The following is a 19971-nucleotide window of genomic DNA, read 5'->3' as shown; positions in this document are numbered from 1 at the left end:
GGTGTGGTAATTTGTCTGTCTTGTGGTACTACTTTAGTTTTGACATGTCTCTTTCTTATTTCTACGCCTTTAAGGAATTTAATGAGGCTTGCACATGCAGCGGAACAAAGTGCTTTCTTTTACTGTTTTGCTGATTTTACTCGGTTGTCTATCCTCAACTGTGTTGTGGACCCTAACTTGTTGCGAATCCACCTCGAGAGGTCCAGAGGGTGGCAACACGAGAACGGAGCCTTCTCTGCAGTGGCTCCCCATCTGTGGAATGCTCTCCCCAGGGAAGTTTGCCTGGCACCTTCATTATACACCTTTAGGTGCCAGGCAAAAAACATTCCTTTTCAACCAGGCCTTTGGTTGATCTGATTGACATCCTATATATACCCTTTTAAAATGTGGCTCTTTTCTGAGGGTGTGATATTGGGTTGTTTTTATTTTGATTATATATATTCTGGTTTTTAGGTTGATCTTTTCTGTGAACCGCCCTGAGACCTCCAGGTATAGGGCGGTATATAATTTCAAATGATGATGATGATGATAATCTTTGCCATGAGTGCCCACTTGTTAGAGTTTGAGTCTTGTTTTAAATGATTGCTGCCTTTGTGTTTTCGATTGTTTTATGTGTAAGTCACCTTGAGATGGTGGTTTAGAATGTGATCAATAAATTGACTGTAGTAATAATTAAGAGCCCACTCCATCACATGCATGGAGTATAACCTTCAGTTTCAGGGGTGTGTGGTTGTATCTACACAAACACACACAGGAAGCATATATAGAATTGTGGGGAGTTGACTGTAAGCAATGAGGTCAGAGGGAAATGAAATACACAAAGGGCAGATAGTGACTATTCAATTAGAGCTGGAATGTAGGAACTGAACAAGTTACTTAGGGTGTAGAAAAACATAAGTTTGTGAGTAATATTGATATTATTTATTGTGTCTCCAGTAGGCTTGTCTTAGAATTCCAGCAGAATTCTCTCAATCAGCCCTTGATTGGCCATTGCACTCAATATAACATGCCAAGAAGTAGCACGTCTACGTGGAAGTAAATCTCACTAAGTTCACTCATTAGTACAGTATGTGTGTTTCAGATTGCAGCCTTAGCCAACTATGACTCTGCTGTGCTTAAATATGTAACACTGAATTCAGGTTGCTGACTGTTCTTCTGAATTTTCTGAATTACTGCTCTGAAACTTTTGACAGCCTTTCAGAGATTACCTAAATGTGCGTAGGTTTTTTTTTGTGTTTTTGATTGTCAAGTGTGCCACCTTTTATTGGCCGGTAAAAGAGAAAGAGGTTGTCATTTCTGAAAAACACCAGCGTATGGGATAACCTTTACGGATAGGTTTGCCATATTTCAAAAAGTAAAAACCAGGACACCCCAAAAGTTGTTGAGTTTCTTTTGGGCAAAAACATAATTTTCCGATTGACTTGCCTAATATCTGCCACCTTTTGGAAATCCACCCCCCCCCCGGACATCAATTCCACCTTTGAAATCCTGATAATGCCCAGGAAAATCTGAATCTATGGCAGCCCTATTTATGTGGTAACAAATTGCCTCATTATCTGGATCATTTTTTAAACACTGAAATATTCTGTGCTGCAGTATGTGAACAAAGTCAAATCTGCATATTCAGTCCAGATTTGCGGCTTTACATTCTTAAAATGCTATGGCCCTGATCCACGTCCAGTTACAAGCAGATTGTCTTACGTATTAGTCAACTTTGGATGGGGATATGCGTTCCCATCCATATCAAGAGACACATCCAGGTTCTTCATAACCAACCATATGAGCATGGCAATGTAGACACAAATGGAAACACAGATGTTTAACTGCATCTGGCACTGGTTGTTCAGCATCATTGGCTCCCACTGTCCACATCTGGCTCTTCCTTTGTTCAATCAGGACATCATATTGCTAACATGCAGTCACAACTAAGTGGACCTGCCAAATCCCAGTGTGCTTTTGAGAACCACATAGATCTTTTTCTTCGTTCTAGATCAGGGGTGGGGAACCTCTATTGCCCTCCAGATGTTGTTTGACTCCTCCAGATGTTGTTTGACTCCAAGTCCCATCAGCCCTAGTCCTTTGTCATTGTCCAGCAACAAGTCCCCCACCCTGATCTAGTCTGTAAAGAGAACACGGACATACTCTATGGAAGGATGTTGTAATGTGAAGACTGTTCTGCACAATACAAGCTTCTGTTCAGCACTTGCCCAACACAACATGCTACTGCATAGGGCTGCCATATGTCCGGATTTTCCCAGACGTTATTGGGATTTCCAAAATGCGGAACTGACGTTTGGGGGGGAATTTCCAAAAGGTGGTGCTTTTTTTTTTAAAAAAAGCTCATTTTTATTTATTTTGGAAGGGGAAGAGTACAGTACAGTCGTACCTTGTGCCCTGCTCCCCTGTTCTTCCCACCCAGGGCACACTGCCTACTGTCTGCCCCTCAAAGCCAACGTGCCATACAAAGCTGGTTATCAGAGGTGGTAGCCTCTCCTCCTCGCCCTCTTTCCAGCAGCCACTATGGGCTGCCCAAGGGAGGAGGCCAGCAGCGGTGACCATGGAAAAGCCACAGGATGCTCCCTCATCATCTATCTATCATTCATCTATCTATCATCTATCTATCTGTCATCTATCTATCATCTATCATCTATCTGTCTATCTACAGTCATACCTCGGGTTATGGCTGCTTCAGGTTGCACGTTTTTGGGTTGCACACCGCGCCGATCCCAGAAGTCCCAGAACAGGTTACTTCTGGGTTTCGGCACTCATGCATGTGCAGAAACACTGAATCACAACCAGCGCGTGCACAAATACGGCGCTGTGGGTTGCGAACATGCCTCCCGCATGGATCATGTTTGCAACCTGAGCGTCCACTGTATCTATCGATCATCATCTATCTATCTATCATCTGTCAATTTATCATCTATCTATCTATATTTATCATCTATCACCTACCTCTATCTATCTATCTATCTATCTATCTATCATCTATCTATCTATCATCTCTCTCTCTCTCTCTCTCTCTCTCTCTCTCTCTCTCTGTCATCTATCTATCTATCTATCTATCTATCTATCTATCTATCTATCTATCTATCACCTATCATCTATCTATCTATCATCTATCTATCTATCTATCTATCTATCTATCTATCTATCTATCTATCTATCTATAATCTATCTATCTATCTATCTATCATCTATCTATCTATCTATCTATCTATCTATCTATCTGTCATCTATAAATGCTTTGTGTGTCAGCTTCTAATCTTGCCCCTTTCTGAAATTGATTTATTGGTGTGTGTTTTTCTTTTTGTAAATCTACTAAAGGATTAAATCAAATCAGGATTAAGGAGTTTTCTCAGGAGGACATCTGAGCTGTGCCCCAATGGCATTGTGCTGGTGACACTCACCCTTCTGGTAGGAAATGCTCTGTGGGGGGGACACAAAAAATAGGGGGTGGGATCAAGGAGGGTCAGTTGTGAGGAGTGACAAATGTGCCTATTTTCATCTAAGGAATTTTAGTGGGTAAGCTGTTCTGGGTGTGCTGTGTAGCCTTTTCTGGTGTCAGGCTTCGGGGAATCGACATCGTCCTCCCATGGCAGTAGATAAGAAGATCAAAGAAAAGAACGTCTTACCAGTTAGAAACTTTAATAATCACAGCGAGAGAACAAAGAACACGTCTAGAAATGGTGGTGCTCCCAATTAAGGACCACACCCCCTTCCGTCTCTATTAACCTACATCACTTCTGCGTCTTGTAATCTGAGTATGTACCCTCTCCTGTTTGGAGAGTTTGGAGACTTTCTGAGGTCTTCATGACTTTGAGGGGATTGGAGGAATGCTTTCCAGAGACAGTGGATCTGTTAACCCTCCCTCTCCCAGTGTTTCTTCTCCTAGCTGTTCCCCATCCAGTATTTCCCAGCTTCTGCCTTCTGAACTATGCCCCTCTGCAAACCACTGTTCCAAATCTATGCTGCCCTCCTGCTCCTGGGAAGATTCAGGATCAGGATCGGGGGTGGCTCCCACCATTCTTCCTCAGTGCAGCCCTCCTCAGCACAGTCCCTGACATCTGGAGACCAAGCCCTCCTTCAGTTTCACGTGTGCCATGCAGCATCACAGGGATGGTAGTAGCCACAGGTAAATCGGTCTTCCATTCTTGGAAAGATACATCTCCAAGTGAGTTTTAAAAATAGCTCTTTCATCACATGGCAGCTTGACGCAGAATACCGTCTCAGTTTCTGTGCTGATGGATTCAGAAGCACTCGGACTGCCGGCTGCATCTGTGAATATCCCACTCCATCAGCACTGAGAGGAAGCTGAGGATAAATGATAGGCCGTTACCTTTAAATTAAAAAAAATTGGCTCACAGTATCCCGGAGGAAGTCAATGTAGGAGAGCTTTTAGTGTTCTCGTCACATGGGAAGAACGTTGGGCGATATTTCTTCTTCAAGGCCATCGAGGCCGTTGATGATGAAAGCTTTGTTGTAATGTTTCCACCACAGTCTGGAAAATTTTCTCAATTTCAGAAGGCTGCCAAGTTAGCAGCTGCGAGCAAATGTGTTGGCAAGTGGAATTTTATGTTGCTGTTGGATAACAGGAAACACAAATGCAGCTCTTAGCAGAAGTGAGGCTGAGGTGGGCCAATTCAGAGCTTGTAAGGTTGCCGTATTTCAAAAAGTAAAAACCAGGACACCCCAGAAGCTTTTTTAAGGAAGACCACAAAATTGTTCAATTTTAGGGTGTGTGTGTTGTTGTTGTTTTACAAAAATGCCAAAAAACCCACAATTTTTCTATTGACTTGCCTACGATCCAGGACTGAGCGCTGCCTTTTGGAAATTCCCACTGGACGTCAATTCTGCCTTTGAAACTGGGGCATATAGTTTAGTAAATCATTTGTTTCAGCTGATCATCTAAAACCCAGCCCAGTGACTTAACTATGATTTATTAACCAGTATACCTGAAGGTTCTGCCCAGTGCTGAGGGCCTTCTGGCGGTTCCCTCGCTGCGAGAAGCCAAGTTACAGTGAACCAGGCAGAGGGCCTTCTCGGTAGTGGCACCCGCCCTGTGGAACGCCCTCCCACCAGATGTCAAAGAGAAAAACAACCACCAGACTTTTAGAGGACATCTGAAGGCAGCCCTGTTTAGGGAAGCTTTTAATGTTTAATAAATTATTGTATTTTAATGCTTCTGTTGGAAGCTGCCCAGAGTGGCTGGGGAAGCCCAGCCACTTGGGCGGGGTATAAATAAATTATTATTATTATTATTATTATTATTATTATTATTATTATTATTATTCACAAACAAACCACACTCATAAGCCAAGACTGGTTTGTTGTTCGTTTGTAACATTACTTAACCTTCACCATAGCTCTGTATTACACACAAACGAGGCCAGAATCTGGGTTTTCTTTCCTAGCTTTGTTTACCACCAGCTAGTCTAACCCAAAGGTAAAATCTCCTTATTCCTCATGGCATAGTCATGAAATGTAGGAAAACAATGCCAATTCTATTGTAAAGGTGAACACAGACCGATCCAACCTTTAACAGTCCATTCATTTTTCTCCTGCTGAGGGTGTGCTCTCTGTTACATCCACTTGGCTACTATTTTTAGATGACTATTGGAGGGTATGGGTTTTAAAAAAATAAATGAGGGGTGTCATGGGTTTGGGGTGGTGCATTTAATGAAGTCCTCTCCATAATTCAAACCCTGGCTTCCTTCACCTTTGCTCCACTAGTCACAAGCATATCATTCTCTGAATCCGGGTGCTGACCCATACAAGCTTTCAGCTTTTTTAAAAAATTAATCAGACATCCAGCATGCTTAGCCATTCAAATGGTTTTTTTTTTTCCAGCACCTCTTTTTGCAAGCCAGTCAGCCACATCTCCCCCTGCCTGCCCAGTAAGCATAAGGGAAATGCTATGTGATTGTTTGCATGCCTTACTGGAAAGGAGAGCTGTGGCAGGAGATCCAACTTGGGCCCCAGGTTATGGGTGCCCAGCGTGTGTGATGTCATGTCATGATGTCACGTCATAACATGATGTCATGACCTTACGCCCTCTGCCAAGACCTCGGGACCCGACTTTCAGTGGCACCGGAAGTCAGGTTCCAAGGTCTAGGAAGGCCTCAGAAAGCATCTCCAAGGCCTCAGAGATGCAATCTGAGGCCTTGCGAGACCTTGGAAGTTGGAGTGGGGGAGGCCCTGCAGTGTGGGTGCTGAGCACTCACAATGCATTGTGACTGGCTGATCCATGTGGCAGTCAGTGCTCTGCACAGTTAGCTTTAGCTGGAAAGAGGAAGAACTTACTTCTGCTGAGCTCAGTTCTCTGAGGAAGATTGTGCATTCAGCCAAAAAATGGTGCCTGAGGGCCCACCGCTCAAAATATGTATACAGTGGTGCCTCGCAAGACGAAGTTAATTCGTTCTGCGAGTCAATTCATTTTGTGAAAAATTCGTCTTGCGAATCACAGTTTCCCATAGGAATGCATTGAAATTTCTTTTTTTGCCCATAGGAACGCATTAATTAAATTTCAATGCATTCCTATGGGAAACCGCGATTTGCAAGGCGAATTTTTTGCAAAATGAATTTGTCTTGCGAGTCACCCATAGAATCGCAAGACGCAGTCGTCTTGCCAAAAATTCGGCTTGCAGGGCATTCGTCTTGCAAGGTACCACTGTATACCTACTGAATATAACACATGCTACATGGAGCCTCCTAGATTGTGGGATCTTGAGCTCAGCCTCCAGTCAGTTGATTCCATCCTTATTGTTGCTGTACCAACGTCCCGTCCAATGTCTCGTTTGCTCCACTTCTTGGATGAAATATGTGTCTGTTGTTGATTTCTGGCTTCGTCTGCTTCAATATTCAGGAGAAATATTGTTACTTTGCGTTGTCAGGTAGAGCGACAGGGTGGAGTAACACTAAAGGATGTGTGTGTGTGTGTGTGTGTGTGTGTGTGTGTGTGTGTGTGGAAATCTGCTTGTACTTAAGAAGAATGCTAATTGGACTTCAGGGGCCAAGTCTAAGAAGCAGCAGACTTTCTCACGACCACGCCTTAAGCATCAGAGCCCAGCTCAAATTCATCCCAGCGTTGTGCCTGCTTTTCAGAGACTGACCCTGGCATTCTTCGTCAAACGTTGTGTAGTGAATTCATTGGTCATGTATTCATTGGTCCATTTGCTATTCCGCCCTGCCCCCTGCCCGGACTGTACCAATTTAGGCTGCAGGGTGAAGGAAGTATGTTTGAATTCACTCTTCCACCGGGGACTCATCGCCCGTGGAACAGCAGCACGTCGTGGGGTGTGTTTTAACTGAGTCTTCCTTGTTGCGTTTGTAGTCTGGGAGCATTCAAATATGCAACCTTCCACCTGCAGTTAGTACAGTCTGGGGACTGTTTGATCCTGCATGTTGCAGGAATGGGACCCAATGCAGAAAGACAGTGCAAACAGTGTCCTCCATAATTCACCAGAGTGCAAGGCAGCCAAAGTACAGCTAAGACCCTCTAGGCATTTGTCCTGTAATTATTCTGCAATTAGTGCCAGAAAATGTCCTTTTTCTGTAACGTCTTTTTCCTTAAATGGGGAACCTGTGACCCTCTAGGTGTTGCCGGACTGCAACTCCAATCTTCCCTGACTGATTGAGACGCAGGTGGCCAACTCCCAAGAGACTGCAATCTACTTACAGAATTAAAAACTGGCAGTGATCTACCCCTGTTTTTGGGGGGTTCAGGTCAAAGTTCTTTAGTTTTTTTAGGGAGGAGGAAAACCCCGTTTGGGGGGAGGGAGAGGAACAGCCACTCACCAGCAGATTGCAGGGGGGACAAACAACCTCAATGAGTAAACTTCGTCTTCCGTTCTGCAGATCGTGAAACAATGGAGAGCAGGGCGAGGGGGGCAGGGCCAGATTCTATTTTACCAACACTAAGGAAAGGGACCCAGCGATCGACCGCGATCTACCAAAACCTCTACCAGTAGATCACAATCGACCTGTTGGACATCCCCGGTCTAAACCACTGAGCCTCTTGGGCTTGCTGATCAGAAGATGGCCAGTTCAAATCCCCGCAACGGAGTGAGCTCCCATTGTTCTGTCCCAGCTCCTGCCAACCTAGTAGTTTGAAAGCACGCCAGTGTGAGTAGATAGGTACTGCTGCGGCGGGAAGGTAAACGGTGTTTCCGTGCACTCTGGTTTCCGACACGGTGTCCTGTTGCATCAGAAGCGGTTTAGTCATGCTGGCCACATGACCCAGAAAGCTGTCTGTGGTCAAACGCCGGCTCCCTTAGCCTGAAAGCGAGATGAGCGCCGCAACCCATAGTCATCTTTGACTGGACTTAACCGTCCAGGGGTCCTTTACCTTATCTTTACCTTCCCTGATCATTAGCCAATACTGGCCGTGTCTCTGAAGCAGCTTGCCCGATGGGTCAGAGTGAAGCTGTAGCTTCCAAGCAGTTGTGTTGTTACTGCTTGCTGGGAAGGGGGAATGAGAATAGCGTGTGGTCAGCGCTGTGTGGATGCCCAAGCAGGAACACCAGATTGGCTCCACCAAGGCACCCGCACGTCCCCAGCCATTCTGCCACCTCAGCTGAGTGCCACCTCTGTTAAGCGGCAGCATCACGACTGCCAGGAAGCTCATATTGTGGTTCTGTTGTGTTATGATGGCATGGAATCTGCTTCCATGGCACAGGAGGTAGCAATCTCAGTCACCAGATACGGTAGTAGGAATGAAGAAAAGCTGGCATTTCTCTGGGAGGATGTCAGGTGATTGTTCAGTTCCTCTCACAAATAAAAGGCAGATCCCTGCAGGTAACGTAATCCTTTAATCTCTCGCTTAAGGTTGTTAATCCTTTGTAACATTTGCTATTGCTTTGGGTTAAGTGGAGAGGCTTTCCTTTAACATAGGAAGAGTCACGGGAGATAAAAGAGAGCTGGTTGTGTTTGTTGTACTTACATGTTTATGGAAGCCACCACAAGGTTTGAACTTAGGTTGTGGTCTTTCTAAACAGAGGCCAGGCTTGCTCAGAGCTGGATGGGGTATCTGCTTCTCCAGAGGTTGCTGGATTATATCTCTTTCTTTCTCACCATTGGGAGTAAAGAGTCACAACAATATTTGGAGAGCCACCAGCATAGGATAAATCAGTGGTTCCCAACAGGTGGTCCGGGGACCCCCAGGGGTCCGCGAGCTATGCCAGAGGGGTCCGCAAGATGCTATTAGAATAAAAAATATATTAAATATATTTCGTATGATAACAGATTTTTTTGTTTTGGCCGCTTCCTGCATGAGCAGAGTCTAGCGCAAAACTAGAATTAGATAGAGGCAGTAGTTCTGCTGTATGCCGTTAGGTGGCGCTTTACAAACACTACTGTTTTGCAAAGAGGCAGCGCGCACATTCTACTAACGCTCACCTCCCCAAGATGCTTTGCGCGCGTCGGCTTCATTTGTGCGCTACTGCGCAGGTACCCTGCCTTCTCCATTCCCCTCCCTCCTCCCTGGCGCGCGCTGCCTCTTTGCAAAACAGTAGTGTTTGTAAACAAAGCGTTGTTTTTCGCAGAAGCTACAGTTCGCGTAGTTAAAAATGGACCGTTGGTTAAAAAGTGGTTCGTTAAAACGACAAAGGCCTACAGATGAAGAGGAAGAACTGTAAAAAACGTATAAATATAAAATATAAAAAGACTCTTAATTTGGCTGTCACTTTTTAATTTTAGGATTAGGAATTAATGGGGGTCCTTGTCACAATAGTGGCTTGATGAGGGGTCCTCGAGAAAATTTTGTTGGGAACCCCTGGGATAAATGATTGCATAAGCCGCAATGTGTTTAAGGTTGTTACATTTAGGAGAACCAGGTTGCAATAAGTCTGTGGTCTCATTCCATCAAGCCCAGATGTTTACAATTTTTAGAAAACTATCAGATGTGTTCGGTATTATTTTTTCTGCCAAAAACATTCTCCTTTGTCTTTGTCAGGTTTGATGACAGCGCAGTGCATCATATTCATCTATGACTAATGCTAATTCTCATAATTCCAGAATTTAAGATGTAGGAGGGGAATTAAATTGAAGGCAGATAGCAAAAAAAAAAAAAGTAGAAGGTTATTTTCAACAAATGTGGAGGTCTGTGAGGGAGAAGCTTCGGTCCCTGGCATCTTCAGGTAAGGCTGGTGTATGCCTTGAAACTTTAGAGAATGCTTTCTGAGCTAGATGGACCAACAGTCTCACTCAGTCATTGTGGACCAATGACTGAAGGGATCTCACAAGTACAGAGATTATAATAAAAGAAAATGTTGCATTGCATGAACTAGAACTGGAATGTTGGAAGGAATGAGAACAGTCGTCGTCGTCACACACACACACACACACACACGGTAGCTGCCTCTGGTTTCACTTAGAGCTAGTTTACTAGAGCATCAAGTGATAAATAAATGAGTTGTCCATGAGTTGTTAGAGATCAGATGTCTCCAATAGACTGTAGCCTTCATACACTGTTTTGCAGTGGGTTCATAAACTCCCACAACATAGTGCAAGCCATCAGGTCCACTTGTGTTATTTCACTGGGCATGAATCCCACGATTGAACCTTGAAACATTCTTGTCTACAGGGGCCATTTGGCGAAAGTCTGGAAAACCAGTGCATTTGCTGCCTTTCCCCACTTGCGGTGTGTTTGTTTGCAGAGTGGCGGCTCTAATCTATGGCTTATGAGGACACCACATTAATTTCATTGCACTGCGCATTACGCTTGAGTACTTTTAGGGCAAACCAAACAACACAATAATGCTTTTATCCTTGCTTAGGTTTATTTGAGAGCAGGGCAGTTAAATCATGATCAGCACATATGACAGTACAGTATGTATCCATAATTCAGGCTGAGCTCTACTGCTCCCTTAGTCACATTCAACCGTTTGCTATCTGATTGGATTAGTATCACTGGCATTAGGGCTGGCAAATAACACTCTTTTGGTATGACTGGCGCAGCATTTTCCTTGCAGAAGCATAACATATATATAAAAGCCATCAATTTCAGTGAATTCGGAATTTATGATATTTCACTGTTTCTCACACACACAGGAAAAAGAGGTGCCGAAACTCACCATGAATGCTCTGTGATTCTCTTAGAATGGCAATGGTGCCCACCTGAGAGGTGCGGGTGAGTTCTGGCCCTGCTCACCCGTGATTTATTTACCTTAAGAACAAGAAAATCTAATTTCTTGCACTTTAAAGGGCCCTGAGAGTGTTCCTAATGAGCATGTAGTCTGTACCACTCAGTTTCATTTTGGCTCTGAAATCCTCCGTCAGCTCCTCCGGAGGAGGATCAGCTCCTCCGTCAAATTACTGAGGCAGGCACATCTCAAACAGAAACGAGTGTAGGCATGAATTGCCCTTTCCCTTTCGAAGTTACAGAGTTAGTTACAACAGACAAGCAAGCAAAGTTGGGGGAAGTGGCAGAGCTAATAGCAACTCTAGGCAGGGTGCGAAAGACTCCAGGCTGAACCCCCAGAGAGCCACTGCAAGTCTATGCAGACAGTGCAGATGTACCATTTGTCAGACTCCGTACAGGGGTACCTTTGTTTAAGAACAGCTTAGTTTATGAACAAAGTGAGCTCCCGCTGTTTGGTCCCAGCTCCTGCCAACCTAGCAGTTCGAAAGCACATCAAAGTGCAAGTAGATGAATAGGTGGTGGGAAGGCAAACAGCTTTCCCATGTGTTCTGGCTTCCGTCACGGTCTTCCGTTGTGCCAGAAGCGGTTTAGTCCTGCTGGCCATGTGACCCAGAAAGCTGTCTGTGGACAAACACCAGCTCCCTTGACCTGAAAGCGAGATGAGCGCCGCAACCCCATAGTCACCTTTGACTCGACTTAACCGTCCAGGGGGCCTTTACCTTTACCTTTTTTTTCTTTTTAACATATGAAGATATACTCATAGGGACATCTATTCCTTATAAAAAATGCATTTAATTGAGAAAAAAGAAAGAAAAAGCACTGTACCTGTATTGAATAAGGATCCTTTCTAGTCAATCTGGAATGACATCTGCTCATTTTTTATGCCAGCCCTTGCAAAGAGCATCCCTTGACTTTATACATACATCTGATTCCCCTTTGATATTTGCAGGTGCATGTCTGAATTGAAAAACCCATCACATTTCTTTCTGTGGGGATGTTTGCTTATTCCTCTTTCCTTGGTCCTGCTTTTGACTGTGCTTGTGTTGTGATCAGTTTCAACTTTAGCGAAGTTCTCTCATTTCTTATTAAGGCTGTCCAGGTTTTCAGCTGGTGGCATCAACACAAAGCATTTTACTACGGAGCGAGCGCATTTCTCCTTTGATAAGTGCACTTTGTGAGGCACATTTCCTTTGATGCAGCGAGCTTGATTATCGGGCATTAAGCAAGGTTTGCAGAATCTAGGCTAGTGCTGTGTCCTCCATTTTCTAGAAAGTATTCTTCTCTTAGGAAAGAGGCTTATGTCTTTCTGCCTCCTTGTGACACTTTTTTAAAAAAATAAATAAATCGAATTTTGGTGGTTCCAGAGGTATTATTTATTAATTTAATGATGTATATAACACATGGGTGGCACTGTGGGTTAAACCACAGAGCCTAGGGCTTGCCGGTCAGAAGGTCGGCGGTTCGAATCGCTGCGACGCGGTGAGCTCCCGTTGCTCGGTCCCTGCTCCTGCCCACCTAGCAGTTCGAAAGCACGTCAAAGTGCAAGTAGATAAATAGGTACCGCTACAGCGGGAAGGTAAACGGCGTTTCCGTGTGCTGCTCTGGTTTGCCAGAAGCGGCTTAGTCATGCTAGCCATATGACCCGGAAGCTGTACACCAGCTCCCTCGGCCAATAAAGCGAAATGAGCACCGCAACCCCAGAGTCGTCCCCGACTGGACCTAATGGTCAGGGGTCCCTTTACCTTTATAACACATGCAGACCCTCCAAGTGTGCCTGTTTTCCAGGGACAGTCCTAGATTTACAGGAACCATCCTGGTTTCTGATTTGATCCTGGAATATCCCATTTTTCCTTAGGACATCCCTATTTTCATCGGAGAAATGTTGAAGGGTATGGAGTTATGTGACCCCTGATCCAAGGAGATAAGTAACTATTCAACCTTTAGAAGACATCTGAAGGCAGCCCTGTAGAGGGAAGTTTTTTTGTTAATGTTTAATGTTTTATTATGTTTTTATATATGTTGGAAGCCGTCCCTAATTCCATCGGTGAAATGTTGGAGGTTATGCACTTGCATGGTAAAATGGTTTCTAAGCAGTTTACAAGTATAAAATACTATGTAACTAAATGCATAAGTGCATAATTAAAATACAATAAAATAATTCCATCAAAGGAATGAAAACACCTGCAATTGAAAAATGCAATAAAGCAAATCAGTTTAATGACGACAACAACAACAACAACAACAACAACAACAACAACAACAACAACAACAACATTTACAGCACATAAAAATGGTAAAACATTATACATTCTTCTTCATTCTTCTTCTTCTTTGGCGGTCACTCGTAGCCGAGTAAGATTGTCTTCCATAAACACAGTCTTAACAGTGGGTCTGTAAGTGACTGTGGAGGCCATTTCTGGATCCACACATCCTTCACGGTGTGGATTTGCTAAGTATGCCTTCCTCTTAGCATGTTTATTCCCTTCGTCCTGAGTTTGAGTGACACCTTTGGTAAAAGCTGTTCTCCAACTGGAGCGCTCACAGGCAAGTGTTTCCCAGTTGTTGGTGTTTATACTACTAGCTTTGCCCTGAGACAGTCTTTAAACCTCTTTTGTTGTCCACCAGCATTACGCTTTCTATTTTTAAGTTCGGAATAGAGTAGTTGCTTTGGAAGACGATAAATTTCCCAATACAGGGTTTCCTAACAATTAATTCAAACAAGTAGGGCACAAGTTCAGGGGAGTGCTTGCTTCTAAACAGGTGGATCTACAAGAGCTGGAGTGTTGATACTGATTGTTGTTGTTGTTTAGTCATTTAGTCGTGTCCGACTCTTCGTGACCCCATGGACCAGAGCACACCAGGCCTTCCTGTCTTCCACTGCCTCATGCAATTTGGTCAAGCTCATGTTGGTAGCTTCAAGAACACTGTCCAACAAACTTGTCCTCTGCCGTCCCTTTCTCCTTGTGCCCTCAATCTTTCCCAACATCAGGGTCTTTCCCAGGGAGTCTTCTCTTCTCATGAGGTGGCCAAAGTATTGGAGCCTCAGCTTCAGGATCTGTACTTCCAGTGAGCACTCAGGGTGATTTCCTTCAGAATGGATAGGTTTTATCTTCTTGCAGTCCATGGGACTACTGATAGGAAGTGCTAAAATTCCACAATACTGGTTTACCAGCAAGAAAGGCTTGCAGTCTTCAGGTGTTTTCGGCCATTCCACTTGCATGCAGAAGCCAACATGGGTGCAGGGAAAGTGTGATGAGCTCCACCCCCTTGCTCTCCCCCCCATTGACCCCCAACTCATGGAGGGAGCATAGCTGCCAAGTACCCTGTAATCCCTGGGAAACCCCCGTTTTTCCTTACTATTTCCCGTTTGAGCTCCTCTCCCGTAAATCTCCCTTAAATCCGCTCCTGCCAGCAGCCATTTTTCTGGTGCCGGTTTGCCCATCTATGGGCACCAGAAAATGGCCGCCGCTGGCGCCGGAAATAGCTTCTATGCATGCCCGACGGCCATCTTAGGGGTGGCCACATGGCGGTGGCCATCCCAAGATGGCCGCCGGAAAACCTCCGGTGCAACTTCTGGTGCCGCTGCTGCTTCTAATCCCGTATTTTTCTGCGGGAGACTTGGCAGGTATGGGAGGGAGGCCATACCTGCCATGTTGCTGTCGGAGAAATAAGGTACCGGGCGGAAGTAGCAGACCAGAAGTAGCGCTGCCGCCATTTTGGAACTGGGCGGAGCATGCTCAGAAGTGACTTTTGATGCTGCTTTGCCCAGTTCCAAAATGGCCGCCACGCCAGAAGTCGCACTGCAGCCATTTTGGAACTGGGCAGAGCAGCATCAAAAGTCGCTTCTGAGCATGCTCCGCCCAGTTCCAAAATGGCCGCCGGGCCAGAATAAACCGGGAAAAAGCAAAAAAATCCGTTTTTTCAGCTAGGAACAGCTGGAAAAATGGGGATTTCCTGGGGAATACGGGAGACTTGGCAGCTATGGAGGGAGGCAGAGATGGGTGTTTGTGTTTGGGCTCATGTCCTCTTCTCCCCCCTCCCCGCTTGCATCTCAACTTTGCACGCAAGCAAAATACCTGAAGAGAACTTTTCAGTCAGATGATGTGATGATGAAATGCTATCTCTTCAGAAAGGAGCTTCTTTGGCTTCCCAGATTGTTTTGCCCAGTAATGAATGTGTGGTGCCTTTAGGAAGAGTGAGCGTTTGGAAAATGTGCTCTTTCAACATGACAAGGCACTTCTTTTCTAGCAGGGCTTTGTTTTAAATAGGGTGTTGCTTTCTTGCATTTTCTTTTCTGGCACCAGGTTGCGCAGGAAAGAAAGTTATTTTAAATGTCCATTGAGGACATGTTTTTAAAACAGGAAAAAACACGGCGCTGAGTTGATAATAGTTTGCCGCAAAAGGTTAACCCAGTTTAAATGGGTTTGCCATCTCTAGGAGATGGAACATGATGTTCTAAGCCAGTTCTCAGTTAAGAGCCTCACAGCGCAGGAAAGTAGTGGGCTTCTTTGTGGGATTCTGGACCTTTTTTAAAGCACATCTTAGTTCATTTTCCACCTGTGGGAAATAAATCTTAAAGTAATGGGATTTGTCAACCGGAAGGACAGCAAAAGCATCTTTAGGCAAAGGCGGGGGGGGGGCGTTTCCTCACAAAATTTGGGGGAAGACACCATTTAGTGAAAACAGCTGGTATTCATCACTCTAGAAACTTCGTTGAATTCTTTCAGACTGAATGTTAAACCTTAGCTTAACATTACAGGAATGGGCCCAAGTCATCATTCACATGGTAGAGGGAACAAGCTTGTTTTCTCCTGAGATTCCTGCAATGCTCCTGTTGCTGGGTCCCAGCTCCTGCCTACCTAGCAGTTCGAAAGCACATCAAAGTGCAAGTAGATAAATAGGTACCACTCCGGCGGGAAGGTAAACGGCGTTTCCGTGCACTGCTCTGGTTCGCCAGAAGCGGCTTAGTCATGCTGGCCACATGACCCGGGAAAACTGTCCACGGACAAACGTCAGCTCCCTCGGCCAGTAAAGCAAGATGACCGTAAAGCACCGAAACCCCAGTGTCGTTCGCGACTGGAGTTATCTGTCAGGGGTCCTTTACCTTTACCTTCATGTGGGAGGTTTTTAAACAGAGCTCGGATGGCCAACTGTCACAGATGCTTTAGCTGAGATTCCTGCCATGCAGGGGGTTGGACTTGATGACCCTTGGGGTCACCTCCAACTCTACGATTCTTTGATTCTGTGATCTTGAGGCTTTTTTTCCAGGAAGTGTTAAGCATTTGGCAGATTTCCTACATTTGCCTACATTTGACAGATTTCTTACATCTTTTTTAACCACTATATACTTGTTTTTTTTGGTAGAGGATGCCACCACAATTAAGTTAAATCAGGATTTAAAAAATGATAATCTTTTGACCTACATTATATGTAGGTTTTTGTGAAAGACACCACATCAGGTTGTGAACTCATGCCATGCACTTACTTGGGAGTAAGACCCATTCAGAGTAATGCCACGTACGTCTAAGTAAACTGGGTAAATATGCTTCATATCCCAGGCCCAGCTTGAGGAGAATTTTATCATACCTATTTAAAAGAGTTGTATTTGTCCGAAATAGTATCCATGGAGTCAACTGTTTGTTTACTGTCATAAATCTATCTTGTAGGTCATGACTTTTGGAGAAAATAAGTCTGAAGATTAGAGAGAGTGGAACGTATGGGAAAATGCTGCTTCAGTCTAGACTGAGCTGTACATGTAGGAATTCAAATTTCCATAGTACAAAACAGAGTTGCTTAAACACATAGCTGCCAAGTTCTCCCTTTTCTCGCGAGGAAGCCTATTCAGCATAAGGGAATTTCCCTTAAAAAAAGGGGAGAACTTGACAGCTTTGCTTAAACAACGCAAAGTTGTGGGGCGATATCTAGCTATTGGCATAAAACCCACTCAAGGCCATTGATTTCTGTGGGTTTTCTCTTAATACAGTGGTACCTTGGTTCTCAAACACCTTGGTTCTCAAACAACTTGGAACTCAAACACTGCAAACCCGGGGGTAAGTGTTCCGGTTTGTGAACTTTTTTCAGAAGCTGAACGTGCTCCGTTTTGAGTGTTACGCTTCCGATTTTAGTGCCACACTTCTGTTTGGAATGTTATGCTGAGGGCTGTCTGTTTTTGCTACTTATTTTGCGTTTTTGTGGCTCGTGTGTGTGTGTGTGTGACTGTGTGGAACCCAGTTCAGCTACTGATTGATTGTGTGACTGCAGTACATTGTTTATTACTTTCATTTTATGAATCAATGGTCTCATTAGATAGTAAAATTTATGTTAAATTGCTGTTTTGGGGTTGTTATTAAAAGTCTGAAACGGATTAATCCATTTTCTATGGGAAAGCGTGCCTTGGTTTTGGAACGTTTTGGTTTTGGAACGGACTGCTGGAACGGATTAAGTTTGAGAACCAAGGTACCACTGTACGGCTATTTGATATCACAATGAAGGATGGATGAGCAGTGCTCAATGTTGTTGAGGATATTTCTTCTTCCTTTCGATCATCAAGTTAAGAACGTACAAAAGAGGCTTCTGGATCAAAGGTCCATCTTTCCCAGAAAATCTATTTCTATCAGTGGTGACCCAGATGTTTCTGGGATGCAAACAAGCTGTGCGTGGGGACAAAATGCCTCTCCTGGTTAGCCTTCAGTCAAACAGCTGACAGTCAGTAGGGGTATGCATTTATTTCAAAAACAAAGGCAAAGGGCAAATGAATGCTCCCCCATTCATTTTCATTTTCACTTGTATTTGTGTGCATGCAAACAAAGGAAGCTTGTCGGGTGTCCTGTCCTTTTTCGTCACCTCTAAAACAAGGACCTTTTGCCCAGTCTGTCTGAAATTTTCAAGTTTGATGCCCTGAGAAAGTCATAGAATTCTGCACACTTGGTGCCGTTTGAACGGAAAGCACCAAAGTTATGGGCATCAGAATGCATCAGGGGTCTCTACTGAAACCAGCAAGCGAACAATTAAAATTAAAGTAAAATGAAGGTAATTAAAACAAAGGCATTTTTGTTCTGTTTTTAGTTTAGTTTAGTTTTGTTTTGCTCAGGGCGGTCTCAAGCCGGTCGGGCGCCCTGGCGCTGAGGCGCAGAGATCACTCCGGCACCCCCGCCCTTGCAGCGTGCAGCACGGCTTCCGCACGGCTTTGCCACACAGCGCCCCCCCCCCTGCCGGCCTGGCGCCCCACGCCACCGGGACTACACCTAGAGCCGGGCCTGGTTTTGCTTTACCTTTACATTACACACACTTACTATTCAGTGACATCCTAGAGATTGCATGTACAGTGGTACCTCTGGTTAAGAACTTAATTCGTTCTGGAGGTCCGTTCTTAACCTGAAACTGTTCTTAACCTGAGGTGCCACTTTAGCTAACGGGGCCTCCGATTTCTGTTCTCATCCTGAAGCAAAGTTCTTAACCCGAGGTACCACTGTAGCTACTATGGTTAATTGTGATTGGTAGAGACTTGTTCTCTGAAATTGTCTGATCCCCTTTCAAGGTTGTTTAAATGAATATTCTAAATTGTAAAACAGAAAATTTAATTACACACACACACACACACAGAGAGAGAGAGAGAGAGAGAGAGAGAGAGAGAGAGAGAGAGAGAGAGAGCTTTTTTTTCTAGGGGGACGCATACTCCTAAACATTTTGTGAATCTAAGTTTGGCCTCCTTGAGGGGCAGTATTGCAATATGAGTAGGAAAATGAGAGTACCCCTAAACATTTTTTAAGGGGGAAAAAGGACTCTGTGTGTGTGTGTGTGTGTGTGTGTGTGTGTGTTTTATTTATGATTTTCATTTATAACAAATAAACATTTCAACAAAGAAATTTAAGCAATTCTCACACTTAAGCAATTCTCACACATCAAATTTCGACTTCTCTCCCCCTCTTTCAGCGGTTCCATGAATTTACCCTCTTTTTTACCCCTTCTGCATATCCCAATGAACGGCTATCAATTCTTTTCCTCATCCATTTCATATATGTTTTAAAACTGCAAGTTTTTACAGTAGTAATCTATTCTTGCTAATGTCTTAATTTGTTTATGATTTGTTTGTAAATATCCAATAAACGATTTCATACCTTGATAAAAAGTCTGTTGTCTTGATTTCTTATCTTTCCAGTAAGTTTCGCCATTTCTGCATAGTCCATGAATTTCTGTAACCATTCTTCTTTCGTCAGGACTTCTTCTCCCATTTGGGGGCAAATACCATTCTTGCGGCAGTTATTGCATGCATAAATGAATTTCTATATTGTTTAGGTAACTCTGATCCCATCATTCCCAATAGAAAAGCTTCTGGGTTGGGGTTTTTTTGGTGGTTTTTTTTTACAAATTGCACTATTTCAGTTCTGGCTTGTATTCTTGTAAGCTCTTCCCTTGCCCCCTAATCAACACTGGAGCCCAAGGCAGGGGCAGATAGGAGGGTGGAAGGAAGAAGAGTAATTTCCACTTGTGGAAACAAAAGTCTGTTTTGTATGGGGGTTGCAATAACTGAATAGCACCCTAAATTTTTAGTGCACAGTTAAACCATTTGTCACTTTTAAGTTGACTGCAATGGGAGTAATTAACCATCAGTGGTACCTCTGGTCGCAAACAGGATCTGTTCCAGAGCCCCGTTCGCAACATGAGCAGTATGCAACCCGCGTCTGCACTTCTGTGCACACGCGGTTCGTGATTTGGCACTTCTGTGCATGCGCATGATGTCATTCGCCGCTTCTGTGCATGCGCAAACCGCCGAACCCGGAAGTAGCCTGTTCCGTTACTTCCGGGTTCGGCGTGTTCGTAACCCGTGTTGT

At 44.3% G+C, this 19971-nt stretch overlaps 1 protein-coding gene across 1 annotated transcript in view; it reads left to right on the top strand.

Annotated features, from left to right (window-relative positions):
• CALCRL (calcitonin receptor like receptor) overlaps positions 1-19971 on the top strand; it is an 82184-nt gene that overhangs the window by 30598 nt on the left and 31615 nt on the right.

This window comes from Zootoca vivipara, chromosome 1 (assembly GCF_963506605.1).
Source record: "Zootoca vivipara chromosome 1, rZooViv1.1, whole genome shotgun sequence".
NCBI lineage: Eukaryota > Metazoa > Chordata > Lepidosauria > Squamata > Lacertidae > Zootoca > Zootoca vivipara.
This window is presented reverse-complemented; position numbering and strand designations above follow the sequence as displayed.